Genomic DNA, 13667 nt, shown 5'->3' on the forward strand with positions numbered 1-13667 from the left:
TGTCCCCGCTGCCGGAATCAGCTGCTGGGGAAACCACATGGCCCCGCTGATTAAGTGCAGTGAATATTCATTAGCGGCTCCCCGCCCACCGATCAGCTGAGCGGTGAGCGGGGAGCAGCAAATGAATACTGCACTTAAGCAGCGACACACAGTTTCCCCAGCACTGATTCTGGGGAGAATCTGTGTGTCCGGGGGAGGAGGCAGCAGCAGCAGAGGCCAGGAGATCGCTGCATACCTGCCTGTGCTGGACGCTGAGCTGTCTGTGGTGCACAAGGAGGACCTGTGTGATGTCAGAAGTGGGCGGGCTGGAGCATCACATGGCAGCTCAGAGCCCTCCCTCTTCTGACATCATCATAGGTCCTTCAGACTCCCACCTAGAATCTGCAGCTTCCTCTTATGTCCTGCGCGTGCGCTGTGGAAAGGCAACAAGAGAGAGGGCTCTGTGTGCAGCCATGGGATACTCCAGCTTTTACCTCACCACAGGCTGGCTCCCACAATTAAGAGGTTAGTCTTTACAAAACACAATAAAGCACTCTGCCACTTCTTTGGTGAACTATAACTCCCAGCATGTCATAGGATCTGCATGACATGCTGGGAGTTATAGTTCTCCCATGGGATTTTAAAGCAGCACTCCAGTGTTATTTTGCAGTGCTGGAGTGGTGCTTTCACTATAAGCCCTGTGCCCCCATTCTCATACTCACCCTCCAGCATCTTCATATAGTACTTCACAGACACCACACTGGTCCCGCAGCTTCCAACATAATAACACCACATATAATAGTATGTTATTTATGTTATTAAATATTTTACCACATTTTTTTTGCTTCAAATATTTTTTTCCCTATTTTCCACCTCTAAAACCTGGGTGCGCCTTATAGTCCGGTGCGTCCTATAGTCCGAAAAATACGGTAATACATAAGGAAAAAAGAAGAAAAGAAAGTAAAAGAAAGACTAAAACACCTACCTGACTGCTTATATGTATGGAGGGAGGTTATGCAGATACGAGACTCAGTGTCTCCTGTTCAAAGAATATAGTGAGTGAGTGGCTGGTAAATATACACCTGGCCGTGACCGATTCAGCACCCACCTGTGTGATGCTCACAGGTTCCGTTAATTGAAGTACCTTTGACAAAAAAGAGGAAGGGTATAGCGGCCATATTCGCCCTGAACATTACAGTGCAGTCCATAGTGATAAGAGTGCATAAAAGATGGTGTCCGTACCTTTAAGGCTATGTGTCCACGTCGCGGATTTCCTGCGGATCCGCAGCGTTTTTTGAGGTGCAGAAACGCTGCAGATCCACAAGTGATTTACAGTACAATGTAAATCAATGAAAAAAAAAATGCTGTGCTAATGGTGCGGAAAATTCCACGCGGAAACGCTGCCGATTAAAAGAACTAGCATGTCACTTCTCTAGTGCGTAGTGTTGAGCGATACCTTCCAATACTCAAAGGTATCGGTATCGGATGGTATCGGCCGATATCCAAAAAATATCGGATATCGCTGATACCGATACCCGATACCAATGCAAGTCAATGGGACACAAGTATCGGAGGGTATCCTGGATGGTTCCCAGGGTCTGAAGGAGAGGAAACTCTCCTTCAGGCCCTGGGATCCATATTCATGTAAAAAATAAAGAATTAAAATAAAAAATATGGATATACTCACCCCTCCGGCGGCCCCTGGACCTTACCGATGTAACCGGCAGCCTCCGTTCCTAAGAATGAGGAGTGAAGGACCTTCGATGACGTCGCGGCTTGTGATTGATCGCGTGACCGCTCATGTGACCGCTCACGCAACCAATCACAAGCCGCGACGTCATCGCAGCTCCTAAACTCACTGCATTCTTAGGAACGGAGGCTGCCGGTTACATCGGTAAGGTCCAGGGGCCGCCGGAGGGGTGAGTATATCCATATTTTTTATTTTAATTCTTTATTTTTTACATGAATATGGATCCCAGGGCCTGAAGGAGAGTCTCCTCTCCTCCAGACCCTGGGAACCATACACTGGGAACTTCCGATTCCTATTTCCGATATCACAAAAATATCGGAACTCGGTATCGGAATTCCGATACAGCAAATATCGGCCGATACCCGATACTTGCGGTATTGGAATGTTCAACACTACTAGTGCGGATCTGCAGCGTTTTTTTACCGATTCCATAATAGAAATCCGCAGGGGTAAAAACACAAGAAATCCGCACAAAAAGCGCATCAAATCTGCACCTGCGTTTTCTGCCAAGAGATGCAGAATCCGCACAAAAAGTTCCAGAGGCAAATCCGCAACGTGGGCACATAGCCTCAGAAGGGAGCATGAGATTCCCACCGTAGCAATAAACGTTTACGTCTCTACAATCACAACCGAAGGTACTGGTAAATTGGGTTTTGGGCTGATCATCAAAGAGCATGCTGTAAAGTTTACAAAACCTTCCACTCTGCTGCGGTCATAGTGATGTGGCAAAACGCGGTGTCTGCCGCTGATTGTAGCCATATAGGGAGCAGTATATCAGCGTGGGGTGGAATAATCTAATAGCCAATAGTGAAGTGCTCGCATTACCGGAAGTGAGGCTGTGTCTGTGCGCCTCATGCGGGGGAAGTGCCTCATGTATTCCAAATAGGGTATTGGCGAGTCCAGGATCTTTCTAGACAAGAGCCACTTCTCCAAACTTGTGAAGACCAGGGCACTGGGCATTCTCTCTCATAGCGATGTGATGACAGGATACTCAAAAGTGTTCTAACGGTGCCGCAGTCGAGTAGGAAAGAGCGAGATCCAAAGGATGAGGTCAAGAGGCATGAACTTCATTTAATCTACACGACTCTGTAGAGGAGAGTATGTGATTAGTATTTATGATATAAGTACACATAAACAGAGTGACGAGGTGATCCCTAGGGAGCAAGAAGATTCATACAGAATGATCATAGAACATGGACATAAAGTAATGATGACATGATAAAAACTATTTTTTTATATTCAAACAAAGGAGAGTAAATCGTTCTCCCTATTGAGGCCTCTGGGGAACAAAGTTTGCAATTCATGGATCCAGTAGGCCTCTTTTTGTTTTAAAATGTGCACACGATCACCCTCTCATCGTGGCGGGGGGACCTGTTCTATGTCTTGAAATTTCAATTGGGACACATACCAGTGATGATAATGATAGACGTAGCACAGTGGGTGGGGCTAGTGCTGATGAAAATTGGGACACTTCCTGGTAGTGGAGGATTATAGAAGTGCATAGTAAAGGTCAGGTTCAGGTGCGGTGGGCTGCTAGGGGCAGCATCAGCCAATCATTCTAGGCAGCGGGAGGCTGAATAGTTCCCTGAGGGACATTCCTGTAGCATGTGGAGCCTAGGGCTCTGGCCAATTGCCAAGGAGCGAGTCTGGTCTTCTGCCATCTTGAGGTTGGTGGACATGGAATTACATGTGGGGCAGGTGGCGGGTCTAGGGTGCAGTGCCGGGGTGGACATCAAATCCCTGAGGCTGATTGAATCAGTTAGCTTGGGGGTAATCCAGGATGAACGAGTGTCAGGGCTGAAGAGGCACTGTACTGAGGAAGGAAGAGACGTGAAATTCCTGACCGCACATGTCGCCACCTGATGAACGTGAACTGACCAGTAAATATTTGTCTGTTTCAACGACCTTGGTGTCCTCTGAATAAGAGATTTTTGTTTTTTAAACTTTGGTGGTTCTTTATCAGATAAATGGCATCCAGCGGCAGCTATGTTACTGAATTCAGAAGGCCAGAACAGCCTCACCAACACCAAGTCAGGTTACAAATGCACTAGCAGGATTCAGCAGACGCCATGATAAAGGCGGCGGCAGCACAGGTGCTAAATACTGATGAAAGCTGCCACTCACAAACCTAACAATTCATGGAGGGAGCGGCTGTGTAGTATTACACATGCACCTGGATGAGGCTTGTATAGGGTGCCAGTCACACAAGTACGTGTGATGCACAGTATCCGCCTTACAGCCTATTGAAGACGCCCATGCTATTAGATCAGGCGGCCACCCAGCACTATATAAGTACACCCCACAAGCCAGACGCTTTAAATCACCCAGCCAACACTAAAGGGCATGGCTGCTTCCACATACTGTTCACTGTTGGCCACTCCCATCTCCTACATATTGTGGACCCTGGTAAGCACTCATTGTCAGAGCTTGCTTCATGCTGCATGGTTAGGAGATGGTGGTTTGTTGTTGTTTGAGAAGGTGTTTGGTGGATTTATCTGTGACTGTTGCTAGGTTTTGAGTTTGTGATAATTCCCCTTCTTCTTCTACTTTGATTTTACCACATTCAGCACTCTCCGGTGCATTCCTCTGTTATATGTGACTGTATAGTTGTATGTTTGGTATTTTTCATTACCCTTGTTCGTATTGCCTTATTAGTCTGATTGGGGTACTACGGTGCACTACTATTCCCCTTTCTCGTGGGTGGGGGAAGGGTACAGACTGAGGGTGGATTTAGAAGCTAATGCAAGGTACGTGGCCCCGGGGTTTTCACCATCAGATGTAATCCAGGGAGCAAGGCAAACTATGGCGCCATTAGCGATAGAGACAGGGAGGAGCCACAGGTTCCGAGATACCTGACATCACAGTCGTGACTCCACCCTAAATTATTTTGCCTTGAAGAGCAATTGAAGTTCGTGTAGCATGGCTCTTCATACATTGCAAAGCTTTCTGTGGATGATGCAGCTACTGATGACTATTCTCCGACAGTGGCGGTGCCATGGACAACCCCTGAGGGGAGCAGATTAGCAGTCATCAACTGGATTACTCAGATAAGACCCTATTTCTCAGATAAGATCCTATTAATCAGATAAGATCCTATTAATCAGATTAGATCCTATTATTCAGATAAGATCCTACTTCTTAGATTAGATCCTATTAATCAGATAAGACCCTATTACTCAGATTAGATCCTATTATTCAGATAAGATTCTATTAATCAGATTAGATCCTATTAATCAGATTAGATCCTATTACTCAGATTAGATCCTATTAATCAGATAAGATCCTATTACTCAGATAAGATCCTATTACTCAGATTAGATCCTATTAATCAGATAAGATCCTATTACTCAGATAAGATCCTATTAATGAGATAAGATCCTATTACTCAGATAAGATCCTATTAATCAGATGAGATCCTATTAATCAGATAAGATCCTATTACTCAGATTAGATCCTATTAATCAGATAAGATCCTATTAATCAGATAAGATCCTATTACTCAGATTAGATCCTATTAATCAGATAAGATCCTATTACTCAGATAAGATCCTATTAATCAGATAAGATCCTATTAATCAGATAAGATCCTATTAATCAGATTAGATCCTATTACTCAGATTAGATCCTATTAATCAGATAAGATCCTATTAATCAGATAAGATCCTATTACTCAGATTAGATCCTATTAATCAGATAAGATCCTATTACTCAGATAAGATCCTATTAATCACATTAGATCATATTGCTCTTTGTATCCTTGTTTGCTGTAATAACGATTCCTAGAGACAGGAGGGACGTTCTCACTGCACAGAGAAGGACGACCACGAAGAAACCTCTACTGGTAGATGAGATCTCTCTGCTGATCCTGCTGCTGCTGTAGATCACAGACATTTCACCAGTTCTCGGTTTCCCAGGACAGGACGTCTTCCTTGACCTTTCTGCCCTCACACAGCAGCGCCCAGATGTCGAGTTTATTATTAGACCATTACCTGTAACCACGATCAATTCTAGAGGAAAGTGATCAGAGAAGGCGGCTTCTGTCTGGATGATCGGCGCTGCCGTGAATTAGGAACCGTAATTACCCTAATAGAAGCCGCACATCAGAAGAGCTGGCAGGAAGGAGGGATTACTAAGGAAAATTAAAATTGTGGCTAATGTGACCCCATCAGTAATGTGGCTGATTAGTCCTGTAGATAATTCTAATAATGAGTGATAAAATGTCCTTCGAACCGGAATCGAACCAGTGACCTAAGGATGTCTGCTCTCCACTACAGTCCTCCGCTCTACCAACTGAGCTATCGAAGGCTCGTGTCCTGCAGCTCTCCTGCCTGTGTCTCCAGGTTTATGGTCACAGAACACCGGACATTTCTATCATATCTTATACAGGTGCATTATTTACTGATCAATAAGATTCTGACTGTAACAGTAATAACGAAACAGCAAAAATAAAAGGAGTCACCTTCCCATACCGGGAGTCGAACCCGGGCCGCCTGGGTGAAAACCAGGAATCCTCCTGACCGCTAGACCATATGGGAGAAGCTGTGAATGTGCAGCTCCAGCAATGAGTCGGGACCCTGAGATCCGACCGGTGGAGATGACACAGGAGACACCGGATGTTCTTCCCTTATTCAGACTCCTCCATTTATGTGGCAGATGCGGCTTGTGCCGCCCGTCACTTCATGGATCCTCCTCCCATCACTGCTGGAGATATGAAAAAAAAACTGACGTAGGAGGGATGGTTATGTTTCTGCTTCTTCATCTTTTAAGTCCTCACCAGGTAAGAGGAGAATGATCCCCGGGGAACACTGCAAACTTGTTGCTCAGATCTCTATAATCTTTCCCCACAGAGAGATATACAAATTGCCTCTTTAGAGAAAAAGAGGACTTAACTCTCTAGCGCCACCTGTTGGAAGTAGCGATCCTACAATCACAATTAACTCTTTAACGAGATTTGCAATATGACTTAGGATAAAAGCCAAATCAGTATCTCAATTCGCAGACACGGTGTTTCGGGCTGTTGGCCCTCGTCAGTGCGAAACATGAGAACTGATTTGGATAGATGAGAGGCTCTGGACTGGGGTCTAAGGTTTCTCCTTGTGTACAGGGACATACCAGCTTTGGCTTGTCAAGGTAAGGAGGCTAACTCGCCGTGCAATGCTCCTCTGGGAAATGTAATATGCAAATTGCCTTTAACGGAATACCCTTTAACAAGTCTTGCAATATGACTTAGCAATAAATAACTAAAGAGGTGACAAACGGCAGTGAAATATACATAGTGGTCAGGACAACTATATATAAAAGTGAGAAACACCAATAATAATAATTAATTGCCTGATAAACTTTCCTGCCATGGATTCCAAAAAAATAAGACCAGTTACCAAATAGCAAATATAAACAAAGGGGGGAAGGAACAAATCCAACAGATAACCTATGGTCTATTAAAATAATGCTTTATTGTGCAAGGCATGGAAATGGTGGCAGCAGCAAATGGTCACCAAACATGAAAAAGAAGGGGCACTGAGAGCCCACACGTGCCTAACAAAAGTATAAATATATACATACATAATGTAAACAATGTGCACAGGGTGTAAGGATGTGTCACACTACATGAAAAAAGTTTAACTTTATCTATGCACAAATAGTTTTATGTTCAAGCTCCAATAGGGAGACCAGATACATCAAAGACAAAGTCAGCAAAAGTCATGCAAGTAGCAAAAATCCAGTAATACATCACCCAGGAAGTCCAAGCAAGTGCGGGCAGGTAGGGGGTCCCAGGAGCCACTACGAGGGAATACCAAGAGCTACTTTCTTGGATAATGCTGTCCCTCGTTGTGGTTCCTTTCCGTGTGGTCGCTGTGTGGCGTGCCCTAACATGGACCGTATTAATACGTTTAAAGATTCTGGCGGGAATAAGACCTTTAAAATTAAAAGAGAGATTACATGCAATACACGCTATGTAATCTACTACGCCACATGCCCATGTGGGCTTATCTACGTTGGACTCACTACCCGTCAATTCAAAGTGAGGATACGTGAACACGTATTGGGCATTGAATCAGCAGCTACTTGCACTGATATCTCCACTCTAAAAACGCTCCCAAGGCATCTTAGATCTTTTCATGGGAGTGATGGGAGACTTCTTCGGTTCCGTGGGATTGATGCATTAGATATTGGCATACGGGGTGGTAAACTATCCTCCAAATTGGCACGCCTCGAATCGAGGTGGAGATGGACTCTGCGGACTGTACACCCCCTTGGACTCAATGAACATCTTAGTTTCGCTCCCTTCTTGTGATCCTCTGACCGCGCGGTCCCATCAGCGGCGATTTGTCGCCTGACATGTTTTAATACAGCTTTTTATGTTTTTAGATTCTTTCTTCTACTTTATTGGCCACGTCTATGGAGTGCTGTTCTTTCTATGGACCAGGATTCTAAACATGAGATCATATGCTACTTATCGGGACACCATATTCTGGAGCAAGACCTTTATTATGTACTATAATGTACCCACAGATATATGTTTTGTGCTTTTTTGTATTTAAAATGTATGGATAATTGTATCTAGTTACCCTTACTATTTTGATATATATGCTGTGGGCTACTTTAACTATTTTGGGCAACACTGTCGCACTATTTTTTGTTCCTTAAGTGCTTCTGTAGGTTTTTCTGTGTATATATGTATGTGTATCTGTATGTGTATGTATATGTGTATATATGTATATATTTTTTGGTCATTGTATATGAATGTATTTGGTATTTTCATTTTCATTATATACCCTTATATGTGCCATTACTCCTTGTGTCCTCATATTATGTGGCGTTTTTTTGCTGTAATACTTTCTTTATGTATGCGCCCATGTACTATCCCTTTGTTTGCGCTGCTGTATATATAAATATTTGTGATTTTCAGTGTTCATTGCCATTGTATACCTTCATGTGTGATACTTGCCCTTCTATTGCTATGCCTTTTTGCCCTGACATTACATGGTGTTCCTTGTTGTAATACCTCTTGTTGCGCATGTGCCCATATACCATCCTTGTCCGATGGCGCCGCCCATGGCTCTGTTGCGTGCGGATCACGTGGGGCCCCACGTGATTTCCGTCCGCACATCCTGGATGACGCCGTTCGGGCTTTGTGTATGGTTGCTATGGAACGCCGAAGCACTTCCGGTGCGCTCCGATGGTGCACTTCCTGCGCGTGGCCTTTTTAAACCCCTTCCCTTCACTGTTCTATGTGCCCCCTGACGAAGGTTTCCCGAAACGCGCGTTGGGGCGGGCGCTGGGACCCCCTACCTGCCCGCACTTGCTTGGACTTCCTGTGTGATGTATTACTGGATTTTTGCTACTTGCATGACTTTTGCTGACTTTGTCTTTGATGTATCTGGTCTCCCTATTGGAGCTTGAACATAAAACTATTTGTGCATAGATAAAGTTAAACTTTTTTCATGTAGTGTGATACATCCTTACACCCTGTGTACATTGTTTACATTATGTATTTATATATTTATACTTTTGTTAGGCACGTGTGGGCTCTCAGTGCACCTTCTTTTTCATGTTTGGTGACCATTTGCTACTGCCACCATTTCCATGCCTTGCACAATAAAGCATTATTTTAATAGACCATAGGTTATCTGTTGGATTTGTTCCTTCCCCCCTTTGTTAATATGACTTAGCAAGCAAGACTCGTTAAAGGGTTGATTGTGACTTGTACTATCGCTACTTCCAATGGGTGGCGCTATAGAGTTCAGGTCCTCTTTTCTCTGAAGAGGCAATTTGCTTTTTAAATTTCCCAGAGGAGCATTGCACGGCGAATAAGCCTCCTTACCTTGAGAAGCCAGAGCTGGTATGTCACTTCCCACAGAGAGAAGCATTTTTTGCAGTTTCTTCTCTGCATATTGAATCACAATACGACCATTCATCCAATGTATACAACATAACGTGTCTCCTAACAACAATAAAACAGCCTTTCGGTGCCATTTTGTCAGTATAACAGCCTGGAAGGCTGCTCCTGCTGCTGTAAGTAGTCAGTTAGCTAGGCGGTTTATTGTCACACAGTTCAGTTAAATAGGATCCTGTTTTAAATTGACCTTCCAGCATCTAAAACCTTTGTGCTAATAGTGTGGTGCAGCCAGGATTCCACATTTCACAATCTAAATAGTTTGTGCTAACAGTGTGGTGCAGCCAAGAGGCTACATTTCTGAATCTAAAGTTTGTGCTAATAATGTGGTTCAGCCAGGAGATCACATTTCAGAATTTAAATCCTTTGTGCACATTCCGTGGTCCAGCCAGCAGTCTACATTTGAGCATCTAAATTGTTTGTGCTAATCGTGTGGTCCAGACATCAGTCCACATCTAAATATTTTGTGCTAATTCTGTGGTCAAGCCACAGTATCTCAGCAAATAGCTATAGATTGCTAATTTACTGACAGGTGACTGACATGTGTGGACCTAGGGCTGTGAAACAGCTGGTTAATAGAGGAGAAGGGGTACATCCAACATGAATAGGAAAAATCAAGATCGTGGTGGATGGGGGATTAGGCTTGGTGTTCGAAGGGTATTTGTGGTTGGTGTTAATCTTACAGAAAGCTCTACTGAACAAACACCCACTCGTCTTGTCCAAAGACAACTGTCAATTTGTGTTACTGGATGGGCTACTCGATTGCTTTTCTTTGGCACCACACAACGGTACGCCTTGTAGATGAGGATCAGAAAGAAAATGTGCTCCAGTGGATGGCAAGCGCTGCATGAAGTGGCCTCTCCTCCATTTCCTCCACCTTAACATCACACACAGTACAGTCTTCAGAGGTGGTACACGAAATACCCTTCTTTCCTCCTGCATCACAACTCTCCAACCACCTAACTGACTGTGGGGAACCAGAGATGAGTGAGTCTGCAGAGCTGTTCACACATTCTATTCCATGGGCATCAGAGGTCTTCTCTAAAGATTCTCAAACTCAGAGGAGAAAAGCATCTGCATTCAGGCCCCAAATTACCCTTGTTTCCCCCTTGTCATAACTCTCCAACCGCCTGTAAGGAAAACACAGGAGGGAGTTGGGGGATATGGATGTCACCCCGCCGTCACCAATCTGTGACTGGACTTAGACATTCACAGCTCTCTGGGACCCCCTTACTCTCAGGTTAGTCATGGAACTGCACCTAGGAGAAGTAGTCACCGGAGAGGCTGCCCTGTCAAGTACTGATTATCGAGGCACTCTGCAGTGAAGGCGGTATATATATCACCAGTCCAGGCCAGGAATATATATATATATATATATATATATATATATATATATTGTAGCATAGCGCCTACTACGTGTCTTGGGGAACACTCGCTTGGCAGCAGAATCAAGGCACTCGGGCACGGTTTTCTATCAAAAACAGTCTTTTCGTTTTATTTCACATAATGTAAACCACATCCACGGGAACTTGGTAACAGTTTGAACACAGTCTGCATATATTCATCTTTACCACAGTTCGTCTCTGACCCCGGTCAGCATTATACACGGTTTTCAGACCGTTACCCGTTGGCAACCTTCATGGGTTCCTGGACACCTCTTAGCCTCTGAGGTGCCCATACACAATGTCTCTCACTCTGACCCCGGTCAGTACAAACACGAATCTCCATTCGTTACCTGTTGGTGCCGCACAGGTTCTCGAATACCTCTCTTCACCAGAGGCATCCTTCAGATGTTTACACTCAGTCTTCCCTTTTCTCTGACCCCGGTCAGTAATATACACGAATCTCCATTCGTTACCTGCCATTGCTGCACAGATTGTCGGATACCTCTCTCCACTAGAGGCATCCTTCCGACATTCTCACACTGACCCCGGTCAGTACAAACACGGATCTCCATCCGTTCCAGAGTCTGGTCTGTGGAGGTCCAGCACCCCCGCCATGTGCTCTTCAGGGAGCCGCCACTCCCAACACATGGGGCTCTCTCCAGGACCTTCTAGCACAAAACCATTCAGATCCACACTCAGAGCCCATGTGACCAAACCTCAGTCACATTATATGCTACTAACCACTCCCCTAGATGGGAGTGTGTTTGGCTAGTCTGACCCTCCCATCTCTCAGATCTAGCCCTGCCAATCTCCCTAGCTAAACAACACACACAATTCACTTGTTATCATCATCATCCTTAATAATAATAATAATAATTTTATTTATATAGCGCCAACATATTCCGCAGCGCTTTACAACTTATAGAGGGGACTTATACAGACAACAGACATTACAGCATAACAGAAATCACAGTTCAAAACAGATACCAGGAGGAATGAGGGCCCTGCTGCTCGCAAGCTTACAATCTATGAGGAAAAGGGGAGACACGAGAGGTGGATGGTAACAATTGCTTTAGTTATTTGGACCAGCCATAGTGTAAGGCTCGGGTGTTCATGTAAAGCTGCATGAACCTTGCTTCAGATTGACAGTGCAGAGTGTCTCCCTCTGCGACACACACACCGGCCATTCACCATAATGCCGGACTTTGACTCACCACCACACTTATATCTGTGATTATCATGCATTCCTATGGCCTCCATACGCCTCTATGCACACTCTGGGAAGCTCATACAGCGCCCCCTACCTACAAAACAGGTCACTATACTACAATATATATATATATAAACCTCTGGTCAATCACTGCCAGGATCCTCCAATAACACCAGCAAAGTATGCTGCCACCAGTTCCTTGTTAGATATAAGTTCGGTCCATTATCAAGCTTATATCGGGTCAGAAACCAACCCGAGGTAGCGTATAAGTACCTTCCCGGATTCATGGATATGGAGATAAAAGTTCAGCCCCAAATTAATTGATAATTTAATTGCCGAAAGGTGCACTAGATGATACAAATATGTATATACAGGGTAATATACAGATACTGTAGCCAAATGTACAGATAAAGGTAGTGTACAGGTATGGGGTTTGCAGTTAACTGTATGTGTCACATTACTGCTTCTTATACGTTGTGGATGAAGGGAAGCTCTCATATCCACAGGCACCTTCTTAGTTTCTGGTCCATCTCCACGCGTGACGTGGCGCAGCTTCCACGGTAGAACAATAACAAAGGCTAAAGGTGTGTGGCTAACTTTCAACTTCTACCTTGCCCTCTCCCATATTCACCACTGCCCCTCTGGGTTGGACTGAATTCTCCTCCCTTGACCTCCTAGCTGAAATAATTCCCAATATCTAGGATGGGTCATAACTTCCTAGTGGGATATCCAAATGGGACAACAGACGTCTCAATGGGTTTGTTGGGGCTGAACCGATATGGAGAGTTCAATCTTGGGTCAGCTAAGTGGTTCTGGAGAGCCAGTCTCGATAGCTTGGTATACGGGATAGCTAGAGAAAGGTAAGATGCAGGGGTGTGTGCGAAGGTCTCCCAGGATTCTGGTGGCATATTGGACTTAACCCTGAGATGCATGGTACTTTACTAATTCATCTCTAGATGTCGGTGACCCTTTCCCTTGATGTTGGCCGACTTGCACAAAAGACAGCAGGGGTCCTAGTTCTGCTCCTCCTTGCCTTTATTAACACGTGACCTCTAATTCTCTGGCTATTTGGCAAAAGTTCTGTTCTCTTGGAAATTATGTACTTTTCCCAAGGGTGGGGGCCACAACCCTGCTGTGAAGGGAGATCTCTGGATAATCTATGGGGCCTAAATTAATAAATCCAAAATCGAGTCTCCCTCATACCTCCCCGCTTTAAAGGGCGCTGGGGGATATCACATTCCTGTGTTCCCTCGCGCTCCCTTCCACAACCTCTCCTTGCCAGGATAACATATCAGCATTCCAGTGGTCATGCCCCCTTTTATGCCAAATGGTGAAGTGTAGTGTTGAGCGATACCGTCCGATACTTGAAAGTATCGGTATCGGATAGTATCGGCCGATACCCGAAAAGTATCGGATATCGCCGATACCGATACCCGATACCAATAC

At 44.7% G+C, this 13667-nt stretch overlaps 1 long non-coding RNA gene and 2 other non-coding genes across 3 annotated transcripts in view; all 3 read right to left on the bottom strand.

Moving 5' to 3' along the window:
* Window positions 1-2098: 2098 nt before the first annotated feature.
* LOC143810245 (uncharacterized) overlaps window positions 2099-13667 on the bottom strand; it is a 95365-nt gene continuing 83796 nt past the window's right edge. Inside the window, exons 2-3 of the long non-coding RNA XR_013222717.1 lie at window positions 6189-6430; window positions 2099-2815 (exon numbers count right to left, since the gene is read on the bottom strand). This is a non-coding gene — a long non-coding RNA (uncharacterized LOC143810245). The remainder of the gene's footprint in view (window positions 2816-6188; window positions 6431-13667) is intronic.
* On the bottom strand, window positions 5950-6034 carry TRNAY-GUA (transfer RNA tyrosine (anticodon GUA)). Its single transcript is given in 2 exon segments — window positions 5950-5985; window positions 5998-6034. It is a non-coding gene; the product is annotated as a tRNA-Tyr (tRNA).
* TRNAE-UUC (transfer RNA glutamic acid (anticodon UUC)) lies at window positions 6190-6264 on the bottom strand. Its single transcript has one exon. It is a non-coding gene; the product is annotated as a tRNA-Glu (tRNA).

Source organism: Ranitomeya variabilis, chromosome 2, assembly GCF_051348905.1.
Source record: "Ranitomeya variabilis isolate aRanVar5 chromosome 2, aRanVar5.hap1, whole genome shotgun sequence".
In the NCBI taxonomy this organism is placed as follows: Eukaryota; Metazoa; Chordata; class Amphibia; order Anura; family Dendrobatidae; genus Ranitomeya; species Ranitomeya variabilis.